The 14740-nt window shown below is 34.5% G+C and overlaps 1 long non-coding RNA gene across 1 annotated transcript; it reads left to right on the forward strand.

Moving 5' to 3' along the window:
* On the forward strand, positions 1-6786 carry LOC136821962 (uncharacterized). Its single transcript, XR_010848834.1, has 3 exons — positions 1-16; positions 6263-6325; positions 6699-6786. It is a non-coding gene; the product is annotated as an uncharacterized lncRNA (long non-coding RNA).
* Positions 6787-14740: the final 7954 nt, after the last annotated feature.

The following is a 14740-nucleotide window of genomic DNA, read 5'->3' on the forward strand; positions in this document are numbered from 1 at the left end:
AAGAAAACAGAAAAAGGTATAAATATTCAAATATCTATGAAAATGTCTAAGAAAAATCATGATGAGCCTTCTTTGGAAGGAATATCTCAGAAATTTATTGAGCCTTCTTCAGTTTCTGATGAAGGAATTTCTCAGAAAATTATTGATGAGCTTTCTTCAGAGGAAGAACAGATAGATCAGGAGAGGTACGTGTACAAAAATGATAGAGGTAATAGAGACTTACATTTTATGAATTTGTGTAGACACCAAGATTCAGTGTATACATGTGCAGTAGACTCATTTTTGGAAATAGCATATACTACGTTTGGCCCATACATTGCTGAAATTGAGACACAGAAGAGCTTATTCTTTGATTTGTTAACAAATTGTTTGAAGTCATACAGTATCATTTTGAATGCAGACATCACAGACAATAGAGAAAATGAAGAAAACTTGTCTATTATTCGTCAGCCTGTTTGGGACTTCTTAATTGCAAATTGCACATCTTTTGAAAAACGTGATTGCGATGCTGAGTTTTCTCAGATTTTTTCAGGAAGTATTGTTCGTAATTTTTCAGAGCAAGAGAAAGCTTTATTTGAGACACGTTACAGAATGGAGGGATCATGCCCTAACTGTGGTGAAGAATTAATTCGTCAATGTAGTATATTTTTGAATTACATTTCAGAATTAAACTTAAATCTTTTAGATGACTTTTATAATTGGCAAAATCTTTTAAACCCAGTTATGATTGATAAATCAATAATGTGCAGTAGTTGTGGGAATATTTCTCACGATACATCGCTAGTGTCATTTGTTGCACCTACAATCTACCTTGTAGAATTTGGAGGTGATTATGATATAGAATTTGGACAGAATTTGGTTTTAAATGATCAAAACTATGTGCTGAGAGGTCTTGTTAGACATAAAGGAGCCCACTTTTCATGTGCTGTATTAGATGATAACAATTGGATCTATATTGATGATTTACATGAAAAAACATTTTGTTGCGAAAGCTTGCGTCAACTTTATGAGATTCAAAAAGATGGATGGTTTTTTTGCATTTACATAAAGGAAAACATTTCTGATCAAACTAATTTTGTACATTTTGAGATAGCTAGCACTTTGAGGAAAAGAAAGATGGGCAAAGATGATTTAAAGGACTATCCATTAAGAAGCAAAGCAAAAAAATTGAGGAAGATAAAGCTGAGATCGATAAAAGATATTATGCAAATAATAAGGAACTATTAATTTGAAAAGGAAGAATTATTACAAAAACAACTGTGAGGATAAAAAAAACTATTATGAAAAGACAAAAGACAAGCGTAAGGAATATTTAGCCAAAACAAAAGATTTGCAAAAACAAAAGCGTCAAGAATATTTCGCCAAAACTAAAGATTTGCGTAAAGAAAAACAAAAAGAATATTATGAGAAGAATAAAGATAAAATAAAGGCTCAGCGTGAGCGTAATCATGATAAAACAAAAGATTTGCGTAAAGAAAAACAAAAGAATATTATGAGAAGAATAAAGAAAAAATAAAGGCTCAGCAGCATAATCATGATAAACAAAAGATTTGCGTAAAGAAAAACAAAAAGAATATTATGAGAAGAATAAAGAGAAATAAAGGCTCAGCAGCGTGAACGTAATCATGATAAAACAAAAGATTTGCGTAAAGAGAAACAAAAGAATATTATGAGAAACAAAAAGAATATTATGAGAGAATAAAGAGAAAATAAAGGCTCAGCAGCGTGAACGTAATCATGCTAAAAAAAGGCAAAATACAGAAAAGAATGGCGACTTTTTGGGTGATAAATTTCACAAAAAATTAGAAATGACTATTTTTCAGTGCAACACTTGTAAGGAAGGCTGGCCACTTTGTAAGACTCCAAATGATAAAAGTAATTATGAATGCGTACGATGTAAAAGAGATAAAACACGGCCAAAGAAATTTAGTATTGAAAATGATATGATTCCAAGTAAAGTTCCACTGGAACTGCAAGGTTTAACACAGGTTGAAGAAATGCTTATTGCTAGAGCATTTCCTATTATTCAAGTTTATACTAAGCCAAATGGAGGGCAAAAAGCTTATAAAGGACATGTTCTAACTTTACCGCATGATGTTCAGCACATTGCTAATGTTTTGCCAAGATATCCCAGTGATATACCAGTTATCGTTTTTAAAATTGACGGGAAAGATAACAGATCAAGAGACCTAAGAGTGCGGAGACAAAAAGTTCTTGATGCATTAGTGTGGCTAACCGGAAAGAATAGTATGGGGGAACCAAATAACCCAAGGTACCAAAATGTGACTATTGATAGAAGTAGATTTGATAAATTGCCTGAAGATGATTATTTGCAAATGCCAATGAATGTAGACTTCAATCAAGAAGAGGTTGAAGATGATGATTTAGATAATGAGGGAATTCTTCCTGATTTTGGTCCAAATTCTGAGGATAGTGAAGAAAAAACTTATGATTGCAATACTGAAATGGGGAGTTTTATTCCAATTAAAGTAAAAACTAAGAAAGAAAAAGATATAATTAATGATTCAATTTTGAATCCAGAATCTGTTAAGATAGGCAACGAGCCTTTAAATGAGTTCACTACAGAGTATTTGGCTACTTTAGCTTTTCCAACACTTTTCCCAGATGGTAAAGGAGATCCAACCAATTCAAGCATCAGAAGGTCTATTGCTAAAAGTGATACAGAATCTTTTTCTGAAAAGATTAAACATTTGATAAAATTGCTGAAATGATAGATGGGAAATGGGTATACAGATTTGCAGCCCATCCTCGATTTGGGTTTTGGGCTTACAATATGCTTTATCGTAGACGTCTGTTGGGACAAGGAAGTTTTTACTTGAAGCAAAATCCAGGAGAAGCTAATTTGACAATTAATGAATTACAGGATATGGTTAGAGAAGGTAGTCATGCTACAATCATGAAAAGCTAATGAGATATGCGAAGAATGTAACAGGTACAAATGCGTACTGGAATCAGGCTAAAGAAGAATTAAAAGCTACAATTAGTCAGGTTGGTTCTCCAACAATTTTTTGGACTCTGTCATGTGCTGAATTCCATTGGCCAGAATATCATGCATTATTTTCAAATGATAATGATAGCTCAAGTGATACATTGCGAGAAAATATTATTAATAATCCTCATTTGATAGACTGGTTTTTTACTGTCAGAGTTGAAAACTTTGTTAAACTTTGGCTTTATGAGACTTTAGGTGCTGAATGGCACTGGTACAGATTTGAATATGCTGTTATGAGAGGCTCTATCCACTGTCATGGGGTAGCAAAACTTAAAAATGACCCAGGATTGTGCTCTCTTACTCAAAAGGCTTTAGAAGGACATATAGCTGAGAAAGAATTACTAGATTCTGAATTTGAGGATAATGTCAGAGTTGAGCTTGAAACTAAAGTCAATGAAGGAAAAGCAGCAGAAAGGGAAGTTACTGAATATGTTGATTCTATTGTGACAGCTTGTAACCCCTGTACTCCTGAAGAAGGCTGGGTAAAACCAAAAGTGCACCCATGCAAAAAAAAAGTTGAAGACATTGATGAAAATGAGCTTGACGATGATTATGCAAATTTAGTAAATAGTGTTCAGAGGCATACTAAGTGCAGTACAGCCTATTGCTTACGTAAAAAGAATGATGATGAACAATATTGTAGATTCAATTTTCCTTTTGAGGATTGCAATGAAACTTATATTGAATTTGAAGAATTGAATTCAAAGAAATATGGTAAGCAGTACAGACCAAAAATTGTATTAAAAAGAAACGACTCAAGAGTAAACAGGCATCAGAGATTGCAATTGCAATCATGGAGAGCTAATTGCGATATACAACCAATTATAGATTACAATGCATGTTTAGAATATCTTGCTAAGTATGCCACAAAGGCAGAAAAAATATCAGATGTTGCTCGAGACGCTTTTGTTTCTGTTGTTGAGAATTTAAAAGGAACTGAACAAATGAGATCTGTTATTCAGAAATTAATGATTAGAGCTGTCGGGGAAAGAGATTTTAGTATACAAGAGGTAATGCACCATATATTATCATTAAAACTGGTCAGTTCATCTTTTCAAGTTGTTAATGTTTCGGTTGACGGATCTCGAAAGGTTGAAATCAATAATGAGGATGTCCTTACTGAAGCTTCAACTGTTGATAATTATGCTAACAGGGCTAACCTTGAAGGATGTGATGCATTCGTTTTAGATAGCAATTTTATGCAATTTGTTTCAAACTATTCAGTGCAAAAAGATGTTTTGAAAAACGTAAGAAGCCAGTTATTGTTAGAGCCTTCCCAACACCATCATTTGATCCAAAAGGACCTAATTTTTATGTATTTTGCAAATACCAACTGCTAAAATACAAACCATGGAGGACCAGGATTAGTGATGCTTGGGATGGTTTAAGTGAGAATGATACTGATATGTTTTGCCAAAAATGGAATGAGTTTTTGCAAACTGATTTAGGTCAAAGTGTTGTCCCTAATTGGAGAAGAGAATTTAATAATGCTGAATTATATTTGAAAGGTCAGAAACTGATGAGTTTGAAGAGAATGTTGAAGGGGAACGTGAAGAATGGATGCACTTAGCTGATTTATGTGCGAATAACAACGAAATTAATCAAGATGAGCCATCTCATAACGATTTAGAATATTGGCAGTCTTGTAGAAATAATTACACTGAAGAGCAGATTGGAAATATGGTTTCTTGGCTTGACAAAAGAAAAGCCGAAATGTCTGAGAACCCAGTTGAACAAGTGTTTGAACTAAAAGTAGACTCCCTTAATGAGTCGCAAAGAAAAGCATTTGATATATTATTAGATCATGATATGAATCAGAGAGATCAGCTATTCATGATGATTACCGGGTTAGCAGGGAGTGGAAAAAGTTACTTAATTAATAACATTAGAGCTTTACTGAAAGAGAAATGTATTGTATCAGCCTACTTTGGAATAGCTGCATTTAATATTAATGGTAAGACTTTGCATTCTTTATTGAATCTTCCAATAAGAGGAAAAAACCGAAACGATTTGAAGGGTCCTGCACTCTTACGCCTACAAGAAAGACTCAGTGGAATTAAATATATGATTATTGATGAGTATTCTGTTGTTGGTCAAAATATGCTAGGATGGATAGATAAACGGTGTAGACAAGGAACAGGTGAATCAGACAAAGCTTTTGGTGGAATATCTATAATCTTGGTAGGAGATATTGCTCAATTACCCCCTGTTGGAGATGAAGTATTGTATCATAAGAAACCTAGAAGTGAAATTGGTACATTGGGTTTTTGCATGTATAGAAAGTTTACGACTGTGATAAAGCTTACAGTAAATGAAAGATCTAAAGGTGATGATTTTGAGCAAGAAAAATTCAAAGCTGCCTTATTGAGATTAAGAAACGGTGATTCAACTGAGGAAGATTGGCAGATGTTCTTATCTAGGACACCTGCCAATTTGACTGATAATTTAAATTTAAAAGACTTTGTGAAATTATCTTTTTCAAATGAGAAAGTTGCTTCCGATAACCATGAAGCATTGATGAGCTTAAATGTCCCAATGGCACAAATTAATGCAAGACACAGTAATAAAGAATCAGCTAAACTTTCTTCAGACGACATGGGTGGATTAGAACCTAAGATATTTTTAAGCATCGGTTCAAGAATAATGTTGACTAGAAACCTTTGGACAGACCAAGGACTTTGTAATGGGTCAATGGGAATAGTTAAAGATATTATTTATCAAGAAGGAGATTCTCCTCCAAATCTACCTATAGCTGTTATTGTTCAATTTGACTCTTTTTATAAAGGACCAAGTGTATGCGAAGACCAGCCTCGTTGTGTTCCGATTATTCCTTTAACAAATTCTTCAGACCTTCGCGGTACATCGCATGAGCGACAACAACTACCTTTGAGATTGTCTTGGGCAATAACTATTCACAAGTCTCAAGGATTAACTTTGAATAAAGCATGGATTGATTTAGGAAATACAGAAAGATTTATTGGTTTAGCGTATGTTGGGATCTCAAGAGTGAGAAAGCTAAAAGATATGATAATCGAGCCAATGACATTAGAACGATTACAAGATATTAAGAAAAGGAAAAATTTTAAATTTCGAGAATTAGAAGAACAGAAAATTAACGGTTTGGCACTAGAAACTGAGACAAGATTGATTTGATAAGGGTGAACATTGATGAGAACTAAACGTTTTTTAATGACTGGGTGGGTGGTAATACATTTTCAAAATTGTAAATAATGATTTTTCTATTTAAAGCTCGATATCTAATGAATGTCACAAACACAATTCAATGATGCTTCTACATGATTTTTCCTGAAGGTAAGAGTGGTAATTTTTTGGTTGTCATGAGTATTTGATTTTTTTATTTAGTTTGTACCAGAAAAAAGCACAATCAATTGCGACTCTTTTTGGGCCAATTTTCCATGACGTCATTTTTCAGTACAAAACCAATAGAAAATGATTTCAAAAAGACTTCAAAAATAAATTTAAACTGGTTCATTAGAAAGACCTGGATAGAAAGAGTAAATAATAGAGTAGATAACGAAAATTGGGTTATTTGCCAAATTTCAGCCACATACTTTATTTTCAAGGTAAAACCCTAATTCCCACATACTAGTTTCATTATCAACTTGTTCGTATATGACTTTCTGACTTAACAAATAAATGGCTTGATTTTCTTTCCCTTTTTTAGGTCATTTTCAAAGCTTATTCATCAAAACAAGAAATTATTTCAATCATCAACCTTCGTAACGTTAATTTATAACTCGACCTTCGCTGATTCGTTATCATGTTCTTACTTTATTGTTACCTGTTACCTTTTTGCTATTTGTTCAACCATTTCCCTTGATGTCCTGGTGTATGTGTCTGTTCAAATCAATTTCTTATATTGCCTACACGATTGCTGTATTTGGATCTACAACTTATTACCAATAGATTAGATTCAATGAAACCTAAACTTTATAAATCTTGCAATGGTGCTGACTTCTGACTTACATGTTGCTGATACAATGGCGGCTTTTTACCTGGTTGTATGCTTGTGTTCTTGGTCGTTTAACTGTTAAATATCATGCCATAAAATGGGGTCTTTGGAAATTGAATTGTGTTGAGACGGACTATTTTAAAGCAGGAAGCATATTTTTATAAAGAGTTCTTTGCATTTTAAACGATAATATTTTACACGAAAAATACCAATCTTATTATAATACATACATCTTATACAGTACTACTTGGAATTTCTTTTTTTTTACATCTACTCTTGTTATATTTTTATAAGGGTCTTTTTAATCAGCTTCTACTTAGTTAATTTTAATCAGCTTCTACTTAGTTAAGTTCTATTTTTGAGTCTCAAATATGCTTATGTAGAACGTGTTGCAACATAAAGTTTCTTCTGGAAGAATCCTCTAAAAGAGTGGAATTGAGTTGTCACAAATTTTTAAATAACATTAAATTATTTTGAAATTTTGTAAACTGATGCTCAGTATAATCTTAAATAAGGCTGGACTATAAGAATAGAATATTGGTTTGCTCTCACCCGACCCTAGATTTTGAAAGTTGGTCGGTCGGTAAGTCGGTCGGAGAAAGATTTTTATTTTGGTCATTCTAGACAACGAGTGACATTTTGTTTTAAAGGCTCAACATTTTTGAAGAAAAATTATTTCTTCTTTGAATTGAGATAGCAATAAAATTGGCAGATGGGTTTGGTTTGGGTTGGCAAATTTTGAGTAGGGTCAGTCGGGTGATGGCAAAGTTTTAAGTACAGCCTAATGCTTAAGGTTTTTCGAGATTCGAGCCTGGATATGCTCATAAGCGTTATGCTCATAAAAAACGTAAGCGGACATAGAAACATTTTCTGGCTTCCGTCTCCCGCCCGCATCACTTTTTTCTCTAAAAACCTGGTTCGGAGATGCGGTAAAAACCCGGGAAATCAAAATACTGAACGTGTTTCTTCGAATTATAACTTTTATATGGCAGAGAGGGAGCAAATTTCTGTATTTGGGAAAGGGGTTACCGATTACAAAACCCGACTTTTTCATCGTCAAACAACCAAAGTCCCTCCTAAGCTATAAGAAAAATAAAAGATTCGTTAAAAAATTTTACTTGATTGGAAAACTATCCGATCAGGTCACTTGGACTTTTTTACATTTTCATTGTTTCGACCAAGTAACTCTCTTGATGTGAATATGAGCATTGACTTTCTTCCCCATGAAAACATCGCTTAACTTTGCCAGGATGGCTAAATTAGGATAGAACAATCGACGAAGCTAATTCTTGAGTTCCTCCACTCCAAGGACTCTTTTATTAAAATTTTGCTGACATCAGTTTCAGACGAGTCGGGTGTATATAACACCGTATAATTCCTTTAAAGTTTGAATATTTCTCTATATTCCTGCCAAGACCATCCTAATTTACAATAGTTCTGTTGACCGATAAAGAATCGATTTTCACCGTGGGCAAAAAAGTCGAGATGCCTTGGAGTTTTTACAAGATACTTCACTAATCGACTAATTGGTCATTTAAAGTGATAGAGATGACAAAAGAGAATTTAAAAACTTTAAACGCGTTCTTTAGAAAAAGTAATAAGATTCTTTTATTACATCTTAACGTTAACGACCAACCAAATCAAATAAGAGCTTGTAAAAACTCTAGCCAGTCCCAAAAAATCAGACTTGCACACATATATCAAGAGAAAAATGTCTGTTAATTATCCCTAACTGGCAAAGAAATTCGGTGGTTTGATGAACCGCCCACGCGCCACCAAGATGCAACCCACCCACACTGCTTCAAATCTTTCCACAAAACCGGGGGTCAAAACATAAAGTACAAAATGAAAACCAACATAAAAAACCGATTTTAGAGCCCCTGTTTTTCCTGCCAAAAGAAAAAGGACTGGGGTCTGATATCTCGAGCACCTGTTGATTTCGGCACCGTGAAATCGAGCTCACATGTTTTGAGCACCTTTTTAGCAGCTCATTTCTTTTCAAAAAAATAATCATGGCTTGTAGACGTTCTACCCCTGATCACAGTCCTGAAAGTCCAAAAGAACTCCAAAGAACACCAAAGAAACAAAGAATTGACACAGAAGAAAATGAAAAAGGTAAATTTACCACATGATAATTATACCAGATTGGTGATTAGTATAAATCAAAGAACATTATTGTTAAATATATCTCCTAGCCATGCTATCTTAGCATATTCAACACTAAGAGTAAAAATAAAATGCAATCTCTCTTTAAAATCATTGGTTTAAAAGGAATCAGTTATGGACCTAAAACTATAAACAAGATTTTCTAGGTTTAACTTTGTCTTCAAATTCAAACTTTTAAGCGCCTAGACTAAGGAAAAACCATAATTCCAAATTAAAATAAAATTCTCAGCAGTCTTCATCGGTTATATTTTTCTCAAATCAGGACTAATTTGCTACCCTGGTTATTGTTTTTAATGTCAATTTTTAACATTACATTTGCCTTTATAGATGTCATCATTGGTTACATCGACAACATAATGGAGGAGAAGATCTCTATAAACAACAAGGCATATAGACCTTTTTTTAAAGAGGCAACCATGTTGAATAATTATGTACTCCAGCATAAAAACAATGATACAGCCATGCATAATTACTGTATCATGCATATTTTAAAAATTATGCATGGCTATATCATTGTATTTATACTGGATGGAGTACATAATTATTCAACATGGCTGCCTCTTTAAAAAAAGGTCTATTTCGATGTCAGTATAAAAACATCTCCAAGATGTAATGCGAAAGTACGTGTCATGTCAAATAAAGATGATTATTCCCATGAAAAGTTCAACGAACATTACAAGGCACGCTCTCCATTGCGTTTTAACAATTTGTCACCAATGAAAAGTGGTAAACGTTTTCTCAATCCTTCTTTTGGTGGCAATGTTACAACGACTTCTGCAGAAGAAATGAGTTCTCAACTTCAGTTGAGCTATAATCTGAGAATGTCTGTATGTATGTCTGTATGTCCGTCCGTCCGAAAACTTTAGGGCAGGCTGGACACTTCAAAAAAGGTCGGATTTGGCTGAAATTTGGCACACTTGTTCCTTGGGTGAATATCTGGGGGTATTTTTTTCATTTTTTGAAAATTTTGATTTTTGGGGCCTGGGGACGAGTTTTTCGCCAAAACGAGGCTAAAACTTTGGGGCAGCCTGGACACTTCAAAAAAGGTCGGATTTGGCTGAAATTTGGCACACTTGTTCCTTGGGTGAATATCTGGGGGTGTTTTTTTTCATTTTTTGAAAATTTTGATTTTTGGGGCCTGGGACGAGTTTTTCGCCAAAACGAGGCTAAAACTTTGGGGCAGCCTGGACACTTCAAAAAAGGTCGGATTTGACTGAAATTTGGCACACTTGTTCCTTGGGTGAATATCTGGGGGTGTTTTTTTCATTTTTCAAAATTTTTGATTTTTGGGGCCTGGGGACGAGTTTTTCGCCAAAACGAGGCTAAAATTTTGGGGCAGCCTGGAGACTTCAAAAATTGTTCGATCTGGCTGAAATTTTGCACACTTGTTCCTTGGGTGAATATCTGGGAGTGTTTTTTTCATTTTTCAAAAATTTTGATTTTTGGGGCCTGGGGACGAGTTTTTCGCCAAAACGAGGCTAAAATTTTGGGGCAGCCTGGAGACTTCAAAAATTGTTCGATCTGGCTGAAATTTTGCACACTTGTTCCTTGGGTGAATATCTGGGGGCGCTTTTTGCATTTTTCAAAAATTTAGATTTTTGGGGCCTGGGGACGAGTTTTTTGCCAAAACGAGGCTAAAGCTTTGAAGCAGCCTACAGCCCTCCAAAATGGTCGGATTTGGTTGAAATTTGGCACACTTGTTCATTGGGTAAATATCTGGGGGTCTACAATTGGGCCTATGAATAATTTGAAGCCACTGAAGTTGAGCCCAGTGCGTTGCGCACGTTCGACTATTTTTCACCAGATGATATTCAGGAGATCACTGTAGCAGATGTTATCCTCGCACCCCCTGATGGAAGATTTACAATCACCGGTCAAGTAAGATGGACGGAATATCCAAAACAAAAGAATGTTTATGGCTATCCAAGGAAGTTGCGTGAAGGTCTGATCATTGACAAATCTAATCATCAATTGCCAATTACTATTTGGAATGAAGAGTTGTTTGGGGTTATCGAAGAAGGAAAATCCTATCAGATGACTGAATTGGTGGTGTCTTACTTCCACAATATATTACGATTAGCATCCTCAGGTGACACAAAAATATCTGGTGTGGAGGTTAAGAATTCCTTTAATTGGGACCAGCATCCAACAGAAGATTCTACACGTGCGACAAGAATTTGCTGTCCATCAGTTATTGGTGCCAAAGTTCACGAATATTCAGCATGCCCCATAATTTCGTGTCGGAAAAAGATTGTTATTGTATCTGATGACAAGGAAAAACCACGTGTTACATGTCCACATTGTCGCCAACAGGTTTCAACAAAAAGGTTAACTCTAACATCTTGTTTTGAAATCGTGATTGAAAGTAACTCACGACAACTTCATCTTACAGCTTTTCATGACTGCGTGAAAACATATTTCAAGGCGAATGGAGAGGGTGTTGGAAATGATCAATATGTCAATGCCATCTTGGAAATGGAGAACGTGGACTTCTCTTTTGACAAGAAAAAAATCATCACAAGAATGGTTGACCATGAAGATTTAGTTTGAAGTCTGACACATTTTTCCTTAAACGACAAAGTTTTTTAGTTTTGAAAGTTATATATTTACTCATATTTACTCACAAAGACTTTATATTATATTAGTTTTGACATGTATTAGCATACAGTATATTTTCATATTCTATTTTTCCTTAGAACATTATTTTATCAGGTTGTACATATTTTGAGCACATGCCTATGGCGCGCCAAAGCGGAAATAAATACTATCTCTTTAAAACAATACTATCTTCGTTTAAAACATACTATCTTTTTAAAAAAATACTATTTTCGATTAAAACATACTATTTTCGTTCAAAAAATACTATTTTCGTTGAAAAAATACTATTTCCGTTTGAAAAAATACTATTCTCGTTTAAATCATACTATCTTCGTTTAAAACATACTATCTTTTGTAATGATACTATCTTTTTTTAAACAATACTATCTATTTTAAAACGATACTATCTTTTTTAAAACATACTATCTTTTCGAAAACAGTCTGGAAACGAGGTTGGCACGTCTTGCCTCGCTCATTTTAAAGTTTGCATGCATGACCCGCGCATGGTGGGACGGCGGAACCATGCTTGCTGGATGGTCCAATAAGATCAGCAATTTCCTTCCATTTGAACCCTATTGTTTTTAGTGCAAGGACTTGGTCTTCGTTGATATCTTTCAATGGTCTGCCACGAGTAGCCATTTTACTGTCAGTCAGGTCAGATCTTGTAGGGAGCCGGAAGCCATCTTGTTATGTTGGTCCCCGGGGGGGGGCAGCTGGGCAAAAGGACAGACGGGTATGTGCGGGTCCTAAGGGTACCTTTTCCAATATGTTTAAAATGCACTGTAAGGGTCGAAAAAACTAGAGATGCACTGTAAGGGTAGAAATTTCAGAAAATTCTTGAAAAATCTAGATATTTTGACCAAAAATGCTAGAATTTTGACCATTTTTTGCACGATAGGGATCGAAAATTTGGGGAAAAATACACTCTAAGGGTATGATTTTCACAGATTTTTGCTGCGCTATAAGGGTGCAATTTTAAAAGCCAATTTTTGGCCCGCACATACCGTCAGTCCGCAAACCCAGTCCCCCCCCCCCGGGTGTTGGTCCTGCATGTGGGCGGATGAGGCCATATAAAATAAACACGAAAAACCAACGCCCATTACACGCCCCTCAAAATGAAAATTACACAAATTTGAATAATTGAGGCAACCTATATTCGAAAAAAGATAGTATTTTTTAAAAAGATAGTATTTTTTAAAAAGATAGTATTTTTTTAAAAGATAGTATTTTTTAAACGAAGATAGTATGTTTACAACAAAGATAGTATTGTTTTAAAAAGATAGTATGAAAGATAGTAAAAATAGTATTATTTTTTAAAGATACTATGTTTTAAACGAAAATAGTATTTTTTAAGCAAAAAATAGTATGTTTTAAAAAAGATAGTATGTTTTAAACGAAGATAGTATGTTTTAAAAAAAAGATAGTATGTTTTAAACGAAGATAGTATTGTTTTAAAAAGATAGTATTTATTTCCGCTTTGGCGCGCCATACATGCCATCCTTCAAATGAAGAACATGGACTTCTCTTTTGACAAGAAAAAAATCATCACTAGAATGATTGACCATGAAAATTTAGTTTGAAGACTGACACATTTTTTTCCTTAAAAGACAAAGTTTTTTAGTTTTGAAAGTTATATTTACTCATATTTACACACAAAGACTTTATATTATTTTAGTTTTGACATGTATTAGCATACGGTTTATTTTCATATTTTATTTTTCCTTAGATCACATTTTGGGCTGTTTTTTCCTTGGTCTATACTGGTTATAGCCTTTGGTTCTTTTGTTTGCTATATGTTTTGGGTGGGGTCAGCTTCCACTCTTATTTAGTTGACTGATTTTTAATCTGTGGCTGTGTCATTTTGCTCCAATTTAATTAAAATCTCAAGCTCGATGCACCTTTAAAAATAAAATTGAATCTCATAATAACCAGCAAAACAGTCTTATTCAAATCCATAGTACACATGGTTATATTCATATAAAGAAATTGTTTACCTGTTCCACCAAGTAGTTGACTTATGTTTTGTAAATAAAAACACTAGAGTGCATGTTTATTATAAAAAGACAATTTTTTAGCTTCAAACAGAAGCTTGTTTCTCAGAAAAATATCTTTCAAAATCTCTTATTTCTCATTACCTCCCTATTTTGAGAAAAATTCATTCATCCATTCGGTAAAAACTAGTTTCAATCAGCAATTTCGCCCCTTCAATTTTTTTCGTTCTTTCTAGTCCGTGGTAATTTTCCGGGGGTCAGGATTCGATTATCAGTTAGGGACAGGTTTGCTAGTAACGGCTTGTCACTGTGCCGGGTGCATACTCGGCGCCTTGGGCCCCGCAGGGTTGCTAGTAACGGCTCGAATTTCAGTCAGGTTTAAAAAGGGGTACTTTTACCCATATTATAATAACATTACCCCCGTCTTTTGCCAGTTTGGTATAATATGTTATTCATTCAGAGTACGGCTTTTACACATGCGCAATCTGAACTATTTTCCGCTGCCTTAATATAGCGCATACCATGCATGAAAGTCATAAATATGACGTCACAGTTAGTAAAAAATGCGTTATTTCAAAATTTGTAAAGGTTGTGCACACAGATCTATAAAGCCCGAAAGGCTAGATTTGCGGCTTTTATCGAAAAGTGAAGCCTAAGTTTGGAAGGATTTCCTACCAAAGTCACGTGACTAAAATATGCAATTTCACCGGCTTGAGAGATGTGAAATAGCGTTTGCCGCCTACTTTTTTTGATCTCGCGCTCCGAAAACAATTAAAATGCTAGATCCTATCCATTGGCATGAAATTTAAAAAGTCAAATTTTTTTTTGCTGGAGAAAGCTTAAAGTTGCCTATCTAGCCCTTCGGGCTTTACAGATATCTGTGGTTGTGCATGCTCCCTAGGCTGGATCCATGCAAGGTTTATGACAACCTCGATCCCTTCGTATTATCAGCTTTCGCGATGGTTAATTAGCCCACTCTTTTAGAGCTATAGTTTGAGT

Source organism: Clytia hemisphaerica, unplaced genomic scaffold (assembly GCF_902728285.1).
Source record: "Clytia hemisphaerica strain Z4C2 unplaced genomic scaffold, Clytia hemisphaerica genome assembly, whole genome shotgun sequence".
Lineage (NCBI taxonomy): Eukaryota > Metazoa > Cnidaria > Hydrozoa > Leptothecata > Clytiidae > Clytia > Clytia hemisphaerica.